At 37.9% G+C, this 13,209-nt stretch overlaps 1 protein-coding gene across 2 annotated transcripts in view; it reads right to left on the reverse strand.

Annotated features, from left to right (window-relative positions):
* Positions 1-13,209, reverse strand: part of KCND2 (potassium voltage-gated channel subfamily D member 2) — a 268,180-nt gene that overhangs the window by 41,334 nt on the left and 213,637 nt on the right. The window lies entirely within an intron of this gene.

Raw genomic sequence — 13,209 nt, forward strand, 5'->3', positions numbered from 1 at the left:
TTAACAGCAGGTCCACTCTCAGCACTCTCCTTGGGCTGAAATACCATAGATATGTACTCCAGATATAGTCCTTTGCACTTCTGTTTCTTCTCTTTTGACCTCTTCCCCCCACTACCACCCCCTACACCCCATCCCCAAAATTATGAACAGTTTAGCAGTTGGAGACTGCTGAAATATTGATTGGGCTAATAGCATTTGTGAATTTTTACCCTGTTTTTGATTGTTCCAGGCTAACTTTCCTACTGAGATTCAAAATAAAGCAGATGATGTGAAACAGTTCTCAATTCATGAGTGGCATTTTAAAATGAATTACGGAGTTCCCTTTGATTTTATTTTTAAATTTATTTTTAGGCCTTTTTCAGCTTTGCTTTAGCTCAATATATTTTTTATAACTATACTTATTTACACTGTGTATAATAAGGCTTTACTGTATTTTCTTTTAAGAATCTCTGCACTAGTGGATGTTGCATTTGCAAAAAGAAGTCTGCTCCTTCTCCTCAACAGATGAAATGATGATGATGAAAAAGCTGATAGGCCAAGACAGGGCAGAGAAACTCATGACTCTTCCATTTCCCTCACCCAGGAGGGTTGCACACTCTTTCCCTGCTCCAGCATGGGGTCCCTCCCACAGGCTGCAGTTCTTCAAGAGCTGTTCCAGTATGGGTTGTCTCCATGAGGGTAATGTTCTTCAGGAACAGACAGCTCCAGCATGGGTCCCCCATAAGTCATGGCTGCTGCCAGGAGGCTGCTCCTCCATGGGCTCTACCTGAGCTGCTGCTTCCTTCAGAGCATCTTCATCTGCTCTGGCTTGGGGCTCTCCATGGGCTGGGAGAACTCTGCCCCCCTGTGGGCCTCCATGGGCAGAAGGGGCACAGCTGCTTCATCATAGTCTTCATCACAGGCTGCAGAGGAATCTCTGCTCTGGTGCCTGAAGCACCTCCTCCCCCTCCTTCATTGATCTGGGTGCCTGCAGGGCTGTTTTCCTCACATTTTTCTCACTCATGTCCCTCACAGATGCTGCGCAGCATTTTTTCCTCTTTCTAAAATTATCACAGCAGCATGACCAGCATCATTGATGGGCTTAGCTTTTGTTTTGGAGCGAGGTGAAACTGGCTGTACCTGACATGGAGGCAGCTTCTGGTGTCTTCCCACAGAAGCTAACCCTGAAGTTATCCTGCAACTCATCAAAATCTTGCCAGGTAAACCCAACAGAGGGGAACACAGTGGTGAGCCCTGAAATCAGTGCAACAAGGACTGAGCTTACCAGCATCAGGTGGATTATCCAACCTGAGCTCTTGCCTTGCTGCAGTACTGAGGCTGCCCATTGCCTCTGAAGTGACTGTGGGCCCTAAAGCAGTTGGTGTATTTGCATCTGGAATATCACAGCTCTGCATTACAGTAGCCGATGACAAGTAGAATCTAGGCTGACACTTCTCACTATGCTCTGTTCAGTTTTGCCCAGAACTGATATAACTGTGAGCATTTATGTAAAGGGTTAAGATGAACAAAAAATAGACCAGAAATATCCTATAGGAGAGTGGTCTAGATTCTTTTCAGACTCATTCAGAATGACTGAAACTATTGGCTAAATAACAGCTTGACAAATACTTCTGAACAGCTTGTCTCTTTTTTGCTTCCCTGCCCTGAGAACAAAGCTCAGAGATCAACACTCTCACATGGGGTGGCCTTACAATCCCAGGGTTTTGAAAGAAGAAAAAGTCTGAAGGAACTGAAACAGGCTTTTTTTTTTTTTTTCTGTCCAATTCAATGCACATAAAAATTAGTCTTGGAAGACAGGAGAACAGCTAGGGCCATTTTTGGTGGCTCAGAAACCTGCCTTAACTGGATGGCAGTAAAGGTTTTCAACACCTCATTTGATGATAACCACTCATCACAACAAAAGGCTCAGCTCTAAATTAGCTCTCACTAAATAGAACAGATGCTATAAACTCTCACCTACTGATCAATCACAAATGAACCAGCAGAAATGGTCTCCAACCCTGACTATGAGCTGATACTTTCCAGTTTGGCCTCAGGTTTGCATGGGTTATAGCTGGTTTTTTTGGCCCTCTGTTCCATTAAAATCCTGCCTTGTTTCTCTGTTCTGGCTTTCCATTATCATCAGGACATTTGACTAAATTTTTAAATTTCAAAACATGCCTTCTGAGAAAATGCATGCCCTGTGCTAACTGCTGTCTTTGATAACATTCATGGTCCTCTGAAACAACAGAACAACAGGCTGATGTGCACAGGCAACAAAACTTGCAGAGGATAATGGGCATTATCATGCCCTCTTCTGCACAAGATAAGAATATCTACATTACTCTAAATGCTTTCAGAACAAAAGATAACACTTAGCTTATTTTCTCTCGATAATTTGTTTACAAATACAGGAGACACACATTTGCCCCTTATCACATAAATACGTACAAATGCAAGCAAACAAACAGAGACAAGCAGTTTCCTCCCTGGGCTTGGGAAGAAAAGAAGAGATCTATTTATTTTCTTCCTGTTTTAGAAAACCAGAGGGACACACAAAGTCTGTGATAAGAATTATTCAGTATTAAGAGATAAGCAAAAGAAAAAGAGAGAGGGGTAATGTAATATATATGTAAGATGAATCAAGAGAGATTTCAACTAGATTTTCAAATATCAAAATGTGTTTGTAGGTCTGCCAGAAATAAATATTTTCTTTTGACTGATATACTGAACTAACTTGATGCGAAAGCAGATATTTGAAAGGAAAAACATGAACGCTAAAGTATCACTCTGAAGAGAACAAAGCTGTCACGGCATTCAGTCAAATGTGTAATCTGCTGATGAACAAGCTCATTTGGCAGACCTCTATTCTTTTTTTCTCATACTTGGCTTTTCTGCCCATGAGTAGTCATTTCTTCTTTTTTTTTTTTTTTCTCTCTAAAACGTAGATATTTGAAAGGCTGCCCAAAATATCTGTGCATGTGCTTCCATAATTTCTTTCAACAGACATAGTTTATTGAGGAAAATGGAGTTATGAAAAAATTCAGCCTCTCTATTACCTTGGGACATGGACGGTGCCAAAATCAGTGGTTCACCCTCTTCCCTCTCCCCTCAAAAGCCATTACTGGTCAGGGATTTGTAAGACTCAGGAGGTATAAATCTGCTTGCTGCTCGAGGCTGAGCAGACCCCAGGCTGGCACTGCACTGGTGGTCCCTGAATCTGCCCTTACTTTCATCTGGGCCATTCTATTCCTCTCCATCCAGGTGCTCCCATCATCCCCTGCCTTCTTCCTATTAAAAGAAGAATACCCTTTTTGCTTTCCAATGAATCTTCGGAAGAATGAAATTAATCTTTCCCTTTGAAATGAATTTTCAGAAGAAGCAGGGTTGTTCAGCTGCCTTTGTGAGGCAGCTCAATTCAGCAAAGATCCAGGTCGATACTCTGCTACTCCAGCCTGTGCCTGTGCAGTTTACCTGTGTTCACACACTTTTTGGGGCAGGGGTCACAGGCTGCACAGTGTTATACAGTGATGCTGTGAGTCCTTCTTCTGGCCATGGGAAATGCTGTGGGTGCTGGGATGACTCAATTATCTCTCTCCTTTTACTGGAAACATGCTGAGAATGTTAAAAAAAAAATAAAAATAGTATGATCTGATCTGAGACGTGACCTATGCCCCTCAGCTCCCCTCAACTTCTTTAACTTCTTTTTCCCAGTAACTCAAGGTTGCATTTGCCTGCACTTGCTCTGTCCATGCTTGAGTGTTTTCAGCTTCATGCCCAGTTGCCTGCCTGCCTGAACACTGTGGAGGGTATGTTTTCCCTGTGAAAGGAATGCACATGTTAGCCTGTCTGCTTGAACCAGGAACTATTTCTATGGGGAAAAAGAACAATTGCTGTTGAATTGTAGGCAGGCACTCCTTTCTGAAAATTGTTGTAGACAACAGCGGAAGTTCACTGAGGTGAATGCAAAGATGTATAATGTAACTTTTACCTGCTCCAGACTGACCCTTTTTTTTTTGGTAAGGAGGGAGTGCAATGTTTTACATAGACAGAATGGATCATTATAACACCCTTATTTTAGAAGGCATGAGGTTGTGAATGGAGGATTCTGGATCATAATTTCAGTTGCAATTGATTTCTTTTTATGCTGGATAGAATAAGTTCAACAAGGAAGGGGAGGTCACAGGTGCTTTCCATGGCTTTAGCTCCCCACAGTTGACTTGTATTCTTAAAGGCCTTGCATAAGATCTGTGTCAAGGATAATTTAATGAAGATTTTTTTTAGTTTTAATTAGGAGTAAAATAATTTTGTGATTCTACCATCAGAGCTACAGCATGAGGCCCTGTGTATTCCGTCTAGCTTTGTGTTACATTTTTGCTATGTGCTGGGATATGAAATCAAAAATTCCAGCCCTCCTTGCTAAAGGCACATACTGAACATCACATTACTTTTCATCTGCAAAACACTGCCAAGAAAGTAGAAAACAGCAGTGAAAAACAACATAACCCTTGTTACTGCAGAAACTTAAATCACAGCTGAAACTGAAACCTTCTCAATCACATATGGACTTAAAATGCCCTTTTCTGAGAGAATGAAATAGGGAAATCCATGGAACTAGGAGACATATCACATTAATAAAAAGGAAAATCTACTGAACAGTATTCCTTGTAAATTTTGTAAATAATTTCAATAAAAAACTAATCAAAATATAATGCTGGTCTCATGAGAGTCTGAAAGTTTTCTGTGATTAGAGCTGTATGGTCAAGAAAATACAATTAAAGGTTCTCAGTTTATTAGAATTTCACGTCAAGGAAATGGTTTTGGCTGCTTTTTATTCAGACTTTTGTGTTCTTTATCTTATTATCTTTTTTCTCCTGTCAATGGAAACTGATCATTTCAATTTACTTCCAGGTTTATGCCATGTAACTAAGATGCTGTCTAGTACAGCTGGCCTTTTTTCATCTTTATCTTCTCCATTTACCTAATATACCATTGAAGTCTACCCAAAAATTCCCTAAACTTTTTCTCTATTCCTCCCACGCTGCTTTGTGTTGCTGTGGAATCAAGGCTGTGAAGCATACATTTGAATGACACACTGACCATTTTCAAGTGGTCTTGGCTGATCTTGTTTTTAGGAAATGGAATGTAGAACAAAAATTTCAAATAAGTCTTTTGAGCTGGAGGTGCTAGAGCAAACCTTGATACTAACAAGCAATTTGGGCTGCCACCTTCTGGGTTTCTCCAACTACTTTTCCTCTAACCTTATTTGTCTGCCCAAATTGCTTTGATAACTCATTCAAAGCTGGACTTTACTGCATTTTGCTAGGATAATGTCTGAAATTCATCCAGAATAAAGTCATAGACATTTCTGTGACATGACATTTATAAGAATAAAACACCACTCCAAAATTTTTCAGGTGTAAATAGCATAGGCTGTTATTGCAGAGCTCAAGTTCTGGGCACTGAGAGATCATGTCTCCATTGCTTGGCCACTTTTGCAAAGTGTTTCCTGAGGAATCAGTGTTCAGCCATTTGGTTTCTGTCACAGGTGACATGATGCTCTTTTGTTAATCCTGTGCCATCTTCTGATGGCTGGCCAAACCTGCTCCTTGCCTTATCCATGTATTGATTTCTTCATCTGCTCTCTAAATTAACTTCTTTCTTCATTTTTATTTCCCATTTAAACCTATTTTGCATACTTGTTGTAGATATATTGGTATTATTTATTTTAGTCCTCAGACAGAATTTTCCGTGGTTAATTCAATCTCCTGAATTAGAAAGAATAAATTTTCCCTTTTGTTGCGTGATGAAGTTAGTCAGAGCATGTAAAAGTAATTTTCTTAACTGGTACAGGGGCTTTTCCTATTTATAGGGCAGTATTTATAACTGCAATAAAGTGGTCATTAAGTGAGTGAAGCATTTCTTTGTCAATGAACACTTTTCTTGAACAAATGGAAGCTGGGACAGAAACTCCAGATTAGCATATCTCTCTGACAGTCTTTAAAATTATCTAGTAAGATCCAGGCTCTTCGCTGTCACCAGATGGGGAACATTCATCTTTGAAGTATTTTTACCAACACTTTGTGATTTTGTTGTGATCTGAAAAAATCTTTTTCTGTGTGGAATTTAATAATCCCAAGTCTGAATACTTTTCTTAGTAATTTCCCCCACCTTTTGCTAATATTGTGGAAGGGAATTTAGCATATTTTGAACCCTAAATTTATATGTGTCTGAAGCTGCGGCTCAGTTCCTTGAAGAGAGGAATTGCATACTATTGCCATGGACAATGTGTCATTTTAATGTAAATTGAATGATTCAATTTCTTTTTTGCTTCCAAAAAAAAGTTTTATTCTGTCTACAGCCATTACACTTTTTTCCTTAAGAACAGATATCACACCAAACAGAGTTGCTACTTTTGGAATGACTATTCCACAGACCTATCTAAGCAGCAGAATATTCTAAGGTGTACCTTGGACATCTAATATCTGAAACAATCCTTATTCTTAAGAAACAAAAACTAACAAAACATAATTTAAAAATAAAATCCCACAATGTATTTTAAAGCATACAATGCTTTGTCAGTCTAACAGACTCTTCCCTCTATCCCTCCACGACATGCAACATCTAGGTCATCTCATGGCCCTAAAGCTCAACCCTGAAGAAATCTTAAAGGCCCTATTTATATTCTATGTGTACTGGATTTTAATTTTTGGAAGATATGTAGCCTTAATTTTCTGTCCATGTGCTACATTACCTGGCTTGGGTATATGGGAGGAGGAAAAATTCAACAAAAGTTAGCACAGTATACTTAGTTAGCTTTATAATCACATCTTTTCAATTTCTTTCAGGCCTCCTCTAGGTTTTGTAAATAGTCATCTGAAATCTTCCTAGCTATTAGCATGTCATCCAGATAACAGACAACACCATTTACCCCCTGCCTTACTCAGCTCATTATTCTTTGAAACACAGCAGGTAATTTTCTGTTCATACCTAAATAGCCCCTCATGTGTGTTTGTCATCAGAATATTTTTTTAATTCTAGCTGCAAAGCCACCTGCAAGCACTCTTGGGTCCAGCCCTGTTTGGTTAGCTGCTCCCCACTCAGCACTTTGCTAATAATTATTCTGCTCTAGAAATCAAATATTGTCCAGTTCGAGCCAAAAATGGTTGGTGATTTCATATTTCTGAAAAGCTGTTTTCTACTGTCCCCCCTAAAATACAGTTTGTCCAGTCCATTCACTGACATCCAAAGGAGGAAACAGGCTCTGTTTTCCAGTGTACTAAGCTACTTAGTACCAGGTTTTGCAAGGTTTATGGCACAGGTCTCCTTCTCAGAAACACAGACATGATTTTGTCACTTGCAGATGACATTGCAGCTACACCTGTTACTAAACCAAGCCTGTAATAAACACTACTTTAGCTTGAATTTTCCTACCATATTACACAGTTGATTAGCTAACTTCCACTACAACTTAAGCTTAGCGAAACGGTTTCTCCACCCCCTTCAGTTTATGATTGCCTCCAGTGTTAATGAAGCATATTTGTAAATTTCCGTGACACAAAGACTTACCCCTTAATCAGCAATTGTCCTTACACTATCACAGTACTGTGTGCTAAATGTGTTCACTTTCTGCTGTGCACAGCCAGTGCTCCCTTTTCCATAGGCAGTTTATTTAGTTGACAGATTAATCCGACCATAGATGCAGAGACTCTGGGGGAGGCCAGCGCAGTTCTGGCAGGATTATTCATGCAAGCAACAGCTCTGTGCAGTTGTTGATACATTAGTCTCACTGGGTGCACATTGACCCGCCAGGGACGTTGCAAAGGACCAAAGATATCTCCAGTCTGCTCCAGCACGTGCAGGACAACCTGTAAGCCCAACCAGCTAAATAATGGTTCAAGCAGAAGCCCTTGGATGCACGCAGGAGTTGACTCTGGTGCTGTGCTTAGGGGCCTTTTACCACACTGAGCAGTGCTGCAGGAATTTGACAGCCAGCTGGGCTCCACTCTTTGGCAAAAGCTCATAAATTCTTACAGAGCTGTGGAACTTAATGCAGAGGAACTCAAATAGCTCCATAATAATCATCTTAGAATGGGCAAGTACCACTAGTTCAACTGAGGACCTGACATACCACCCTTGCATTCCTAGCCAACTTGCTGGGGTGTTCCTCTTTATAACCATTGCCCAATTCTGTGACGCCCAGTGTGTTCCAGACCCTACAAGCACTGCAGCTTCTTAAATGAGTGATGCTCCTGCCTTGAGCTGTAATTCCCCAGGCACTTTGGTGGAGATACAGTGAACTACTCAAAGAATGAACGCAGGTTCAAACATTTAATTTCCAGATTACTTAGCAATTTGGTCTGTGTTTGACCAAATACTATGGCCAGCCCAATGGAGGAAGAGGCATGGAGGTGAAAAAGAAGGGCTGGGGTGAGAAGAGGACTGCCTCTTGGATGAAGCACTGTTTTGTGCAAATTTAAGGTGCCTACATAATTAGGAACTTACTTTCAGGCATCAGAGTGCTTACTGAGTGTCTTATAAAAAATTTTATTGAAAAAACCAGTAGCAAAAAACATTTTTGACTTGTCAAATACCATAATAATTTAGCCTTCTACTTCATTTTGAAGATAAAACTATTTTTCTGTTAAAAAAAAAAGAAAAATGTTCAGTGTAAGTTTTTAATAATTTCCTTAGAAGTTCTGTAATGTCTTTGTCTCAGTAAGTTCCACTGTTAAAGTATATTTTTTCAAAGACCGTGTGTTCTTCATATCTGGAAATGCTAGGGAAATAGCTTTTTTATAGTGGGATCTTCCATACTGTTTATACAAGTTTGCTGTCAAAGCCTGAATCTCTCTCAAAACTTTTCCTGCTTGCATTATATATGTCTGTTTTACCCAATGCAAACAGTTTATTTTTTCTCTCTTTTTTTTATTTCAAGATCTAATCCTTTACCAGTTTTCTGTTTTGTATTTTGATATATGCAGAGGAATTAAAAAGTAAATTGCCTCCTGATTTTCATAAAAATAGATTCAAAATATGGCTTTATTTTCCTAGGATGTAAGACAATAACTCCCAACTTCCAGAAATTAAAGGCAACTAACACAGAGGAATAATTTATCCTCCCTTGCTGCAATAATTGTAAATCATAACTGAAATTAAAGCCCAAATCTTGATCACACACTTTTTATGCTCTTGTTCTACAAGAGAAGAGCAAATTCTTGACATTTAAAGCCGAGTTGAATTTGTGAAGCTGAAATTGTTTAGCTTCTGTTAGAAGTGCCTTTCAATGCAGTTACTCTCTTTGGTCCAGTGGAATCACTTAAGGAGAATTTTATAGATGTACTCCCTAAAGTTGTTATCCATTCTAATTCCCATAAGAACACTTTAAATACTGCTACCATCAAAATATCCTTCTAATTTTAAAGGGAAAAAATGAAATACTGAAGGGGAGTTTGAATAAATGTGGTAATTATAAATTCAACCTAGATTTCATTTCCAGTGGTAAAAATCAAGAAGTATTCTCAATTCTGTAATGCACAACTGGGAAGGAGCTGGCATAGAGGGAGGAATATAACTGCCTTTCTCTCTGGGATGCATTATATAATCCCAAGCAAGAACAAATCTGTGAGCTACATTTATTAATCACAAATTTGAGGCAATCGTTTCTCACACCACTAGAGAAGAGATACGATGCAGAGGTATTGCATTTATCTAAATCTACAGATTCAGGTCTCACTTTATAATTTGAAACACTGCTCAATTTAAACACTGCTCCAAAGATTTCTAGCCTACTTTCAGCGCAATTATTAAGGAATGTCAGAAGATGTTGATGCCTATTGCTGGCTCACCTAGAGAGATGTGATTTGGAAATGAAAAACTAGAAGAACCGAGTGGCAAAGATTTAGCAACAGCTGAGGAAAAAAAAAAGGAAAGAAAGGAAAATAAAGTAACAGAAAATAGATCAGACAATCAATGAAGTTCTAGGCAAAAAAAAATCCTGATAAACTAGTGAGAGATGGGGTGAGCTTCATCAAATAGAAGAAGATATGCACAAGTGGAATAGAAAGGTAGTAAGAGTTAAAAGGTTTCACCATTTTGCAAGTGTTTTCTGAACTTATGTATGTAAATACTTGAAGTAACATATTATAATTGCTTTTATTGTCTGTCACCTTTGGGATAGAGCAGAGGAATACACTCTCTACAAAATAAAGAGGTTGCACATGTATATTTGCCTGAGTATAATCCCGGGAGCATTATCTTCAGCAGAAAAATCACAGCCTCAGGTATTTGTAAACTTTGAAACCCCAACAGAAAATGGCTGAAATGAAAATAACTGTTTTCCTGGTAATTTTTTTTTTCCTAATGTACTTCAGTTACTCAACCTCTAATATGTTAAGATCTTTTCAAAAGACAGTTAAGACAGTTTATTTATGGATTAATTACAGAAACTCTTAGAGAAATAAATCCAATTATGTGTACCTGTGAAGTCAGCATAGCTTCATGCTATATGTAAGTGGAGTGAATTTATTTCAACAGAACTGGAAATGTTATCTGTGTTCCAGGTATGGTCAGATCATGATAACAGTCTCAAAGCAAAATGTAGGAATTGTAATGAAATTTAAATGAGTACACTTAACAGACAAGGCCTTTTTTTAGAAAATGGAGCTGAGGGGATTCTTAGTCTATGTTCACAAAAGACATTTATTGTAGTCATAGTTCAACAAAAAAAGGCTACCAAATTAATGATCACGATCTCATTACAAGACACACACAAAAATCCTGTTTAAAGTATATGGACTGATGATTTGTTTCATGTACCCAAAAATAAAGCTTCTCAATATTTCTATATGACAGGGAGAAATCCCAATTTTTCATAAGAGATTCAGGTAACATTAAAGGCAATGGGACATATTTTGTATTGTACTATTTTTTAAAACCTATACAATTGAAAGAACTCACCAAAGTTTTGGTCATGAGCATCTAAAGGACATTTTAGACAATCTGCTTCTCATGGAATGAAAACTAGCACACACTATTTAAATGGACAGTGTGACACCAGCTCCCTGCTCATCAACAGTTATACATGCACAAGACTGGTGCTATTATAAGCAGAGATAAAATAGGCACATGAATCTTGACTTTCTACAGCATCCAGGATTTCTCATTTCAAATCTGGGACCAATGAATGGTTTCAGACTAATTGCTTCCACACATTGTTCTTTCTTGAGAAATTTCAGGTTGTGACAGTTCTAAACTGCAGGAATAATTTTTAGAAGCCCTTCATTACAAAACTTCAGCATTTGTGAGCCTACTGGTTCATTATATTTTCAAACATTCAGAAATAAAGGGAAGAAATGTCTGTATGTGAAATTTGAAATGGTCCGGTTACCATGGCAAATATATATATGCATTAGCATTTCCAAGGAAAAAAGTAATCCATTGGTCAGGGCACAAGTTTTTTTTATTTCTTAACTTATCCATAATGTTTTGGAACAGGTCTTACTTCCAGCAAAATAAATTGGACTCATAAACACTTAAAGCATTATAAAGTAACCACATTTTCTGGCAAAATATTTCTTAAAAATAACTTCTTTGTGAGATATGAACAATGCATTCCAGTATCTCTTCACTAAAAAAAGGAATGTTTTCCAAATGAAATACAGAGGATCTCTGGAGTTCATTTAATTGTTCAGTAACACTGTAAATTATGGAGGAAAGTAAAGTGGCCTGTAAAACACAGTGCAATTGCAATTAAAAGCTACAGAGAAAGCTTAGATAAATAAAGATATTAATAGAACTATAGCACAGAAAAGGTCAACTGGTTCCTATTTACTTGGCAAAATTAAAAGCCAATGCATCTGGTTCATACTGGCATAGTTCCACACTTTTCATGGAGTTCATAGTGGCATAATACAGATCAGTAAGGACTCCTTACTGCACATACATGTTTTGAAAAATGCTGAAAGGCAACAATTCGGCAGATTTTGGAAAACATCTTTTTGTTTTGACTAAACTTAAAGGAAATGAAAGCTCACACTGAAACCTTCTTTCAGAAGACTGTTACAGACTTACTGGATGACCATCTAATTATGATATAAATTTCTTCACAAATTAAAATAGCACCTATTTTAAAAAAATGCAGAGGAAAGGGACATCCTGGAGAAGATGGGAGTCCGTTATTGTTTGTTGTACCGTGTCCTGTTCAAAACAGGGCTGCTGAAACTCTCCTTGATAGCTGTGACACAAGTTTTCAGAAATAATCCTTGTTCCCTCTTTAATAAGTACTTATGCAAAGGAAAAAGAGCTCTCAGGAACAGCCAATCTGTTACTCAGATGGCATGAAAATTGTGCCCCTGTCAGACTCATGCACTTCTCATTTGCTGAAGCTAACATGGGTCGCAGAGTTAAAAATGGGAGTAGAATATGGCTTCTCTGTAAGTGCTTTTTAAGGCTCTCTTCTTCTTAATTGCCCACCCTATTTTATATTTCATTAGTTCATAAGTGCTCTTTGTTTTTCATGCAGCTTAGTTTTGAAGCTTAAGAAACTAGAACTGAAAATCATTTTTGTTATTGAACGCCAATAGGTGCATCAAGGCACTTCCCTTAGAATGCAGTAGTATTTGGAATATTTTGGTAATGAAGAAGGGCAGGGCTTATTGTGCTTGAGTTACTTTCTTGGTTTATTTCCTTTTCAAGTGAATAAATTGTTAAAGAACCTCGGATTGACAGCCTTGCTTTCTATTGCTATTTACAGAACAGGTACAAGCATGCACTTATTTGCTGCAGTCTTATGGTAAAATGTCTTATGCAAAGGTGGGATAAAGTGGGGTACTAGCCAGAGACATGTGCATCTTCTACATAACTTCCCAAACATTGCAAAACTGAGCAAAAATTGGTAGTTATTAATACCTGCTGCCAACATTACAAAGAAACCATTACCTCTACCCAATACTGAACCAAAAGTATTGGATAATTGAATGTATTCCAGGAAACAGCAATCACATTGCATTGATACTTTAAAAATATTGATACTTATACAACATTAATATTTATGATAATATTTAAGATAATTTATTTAAGATTTTTAACATAATATTAGTTAAGACAATTTATTTGAGATATTTAAGATAAATATTTACTATATTTATAAGTTTGGGAAAATTTAAGGAATTTTTTGTGCTAAGGTTCTCTATAGCTCCCCAAGCCTATGAGACATGTGGTGCTTATGCT

Source organism: Anomalospiza imberbis, chromosome 5 (assembly GCF_031753505.1).
Source record: "Anomalospiza imberbis isolate Cuckoo-Finch-1a 21T00152 chromosome 5, ASM3175350v1, whole genome shotgun sequence".
In the NCBI taxonomy this organism is placed as follows: Eukaryota; Metazoa; Chordata; class Aves; order Passeriformes; family Viduidae; genus Anomalospiza; species Anomalospiza imberbis.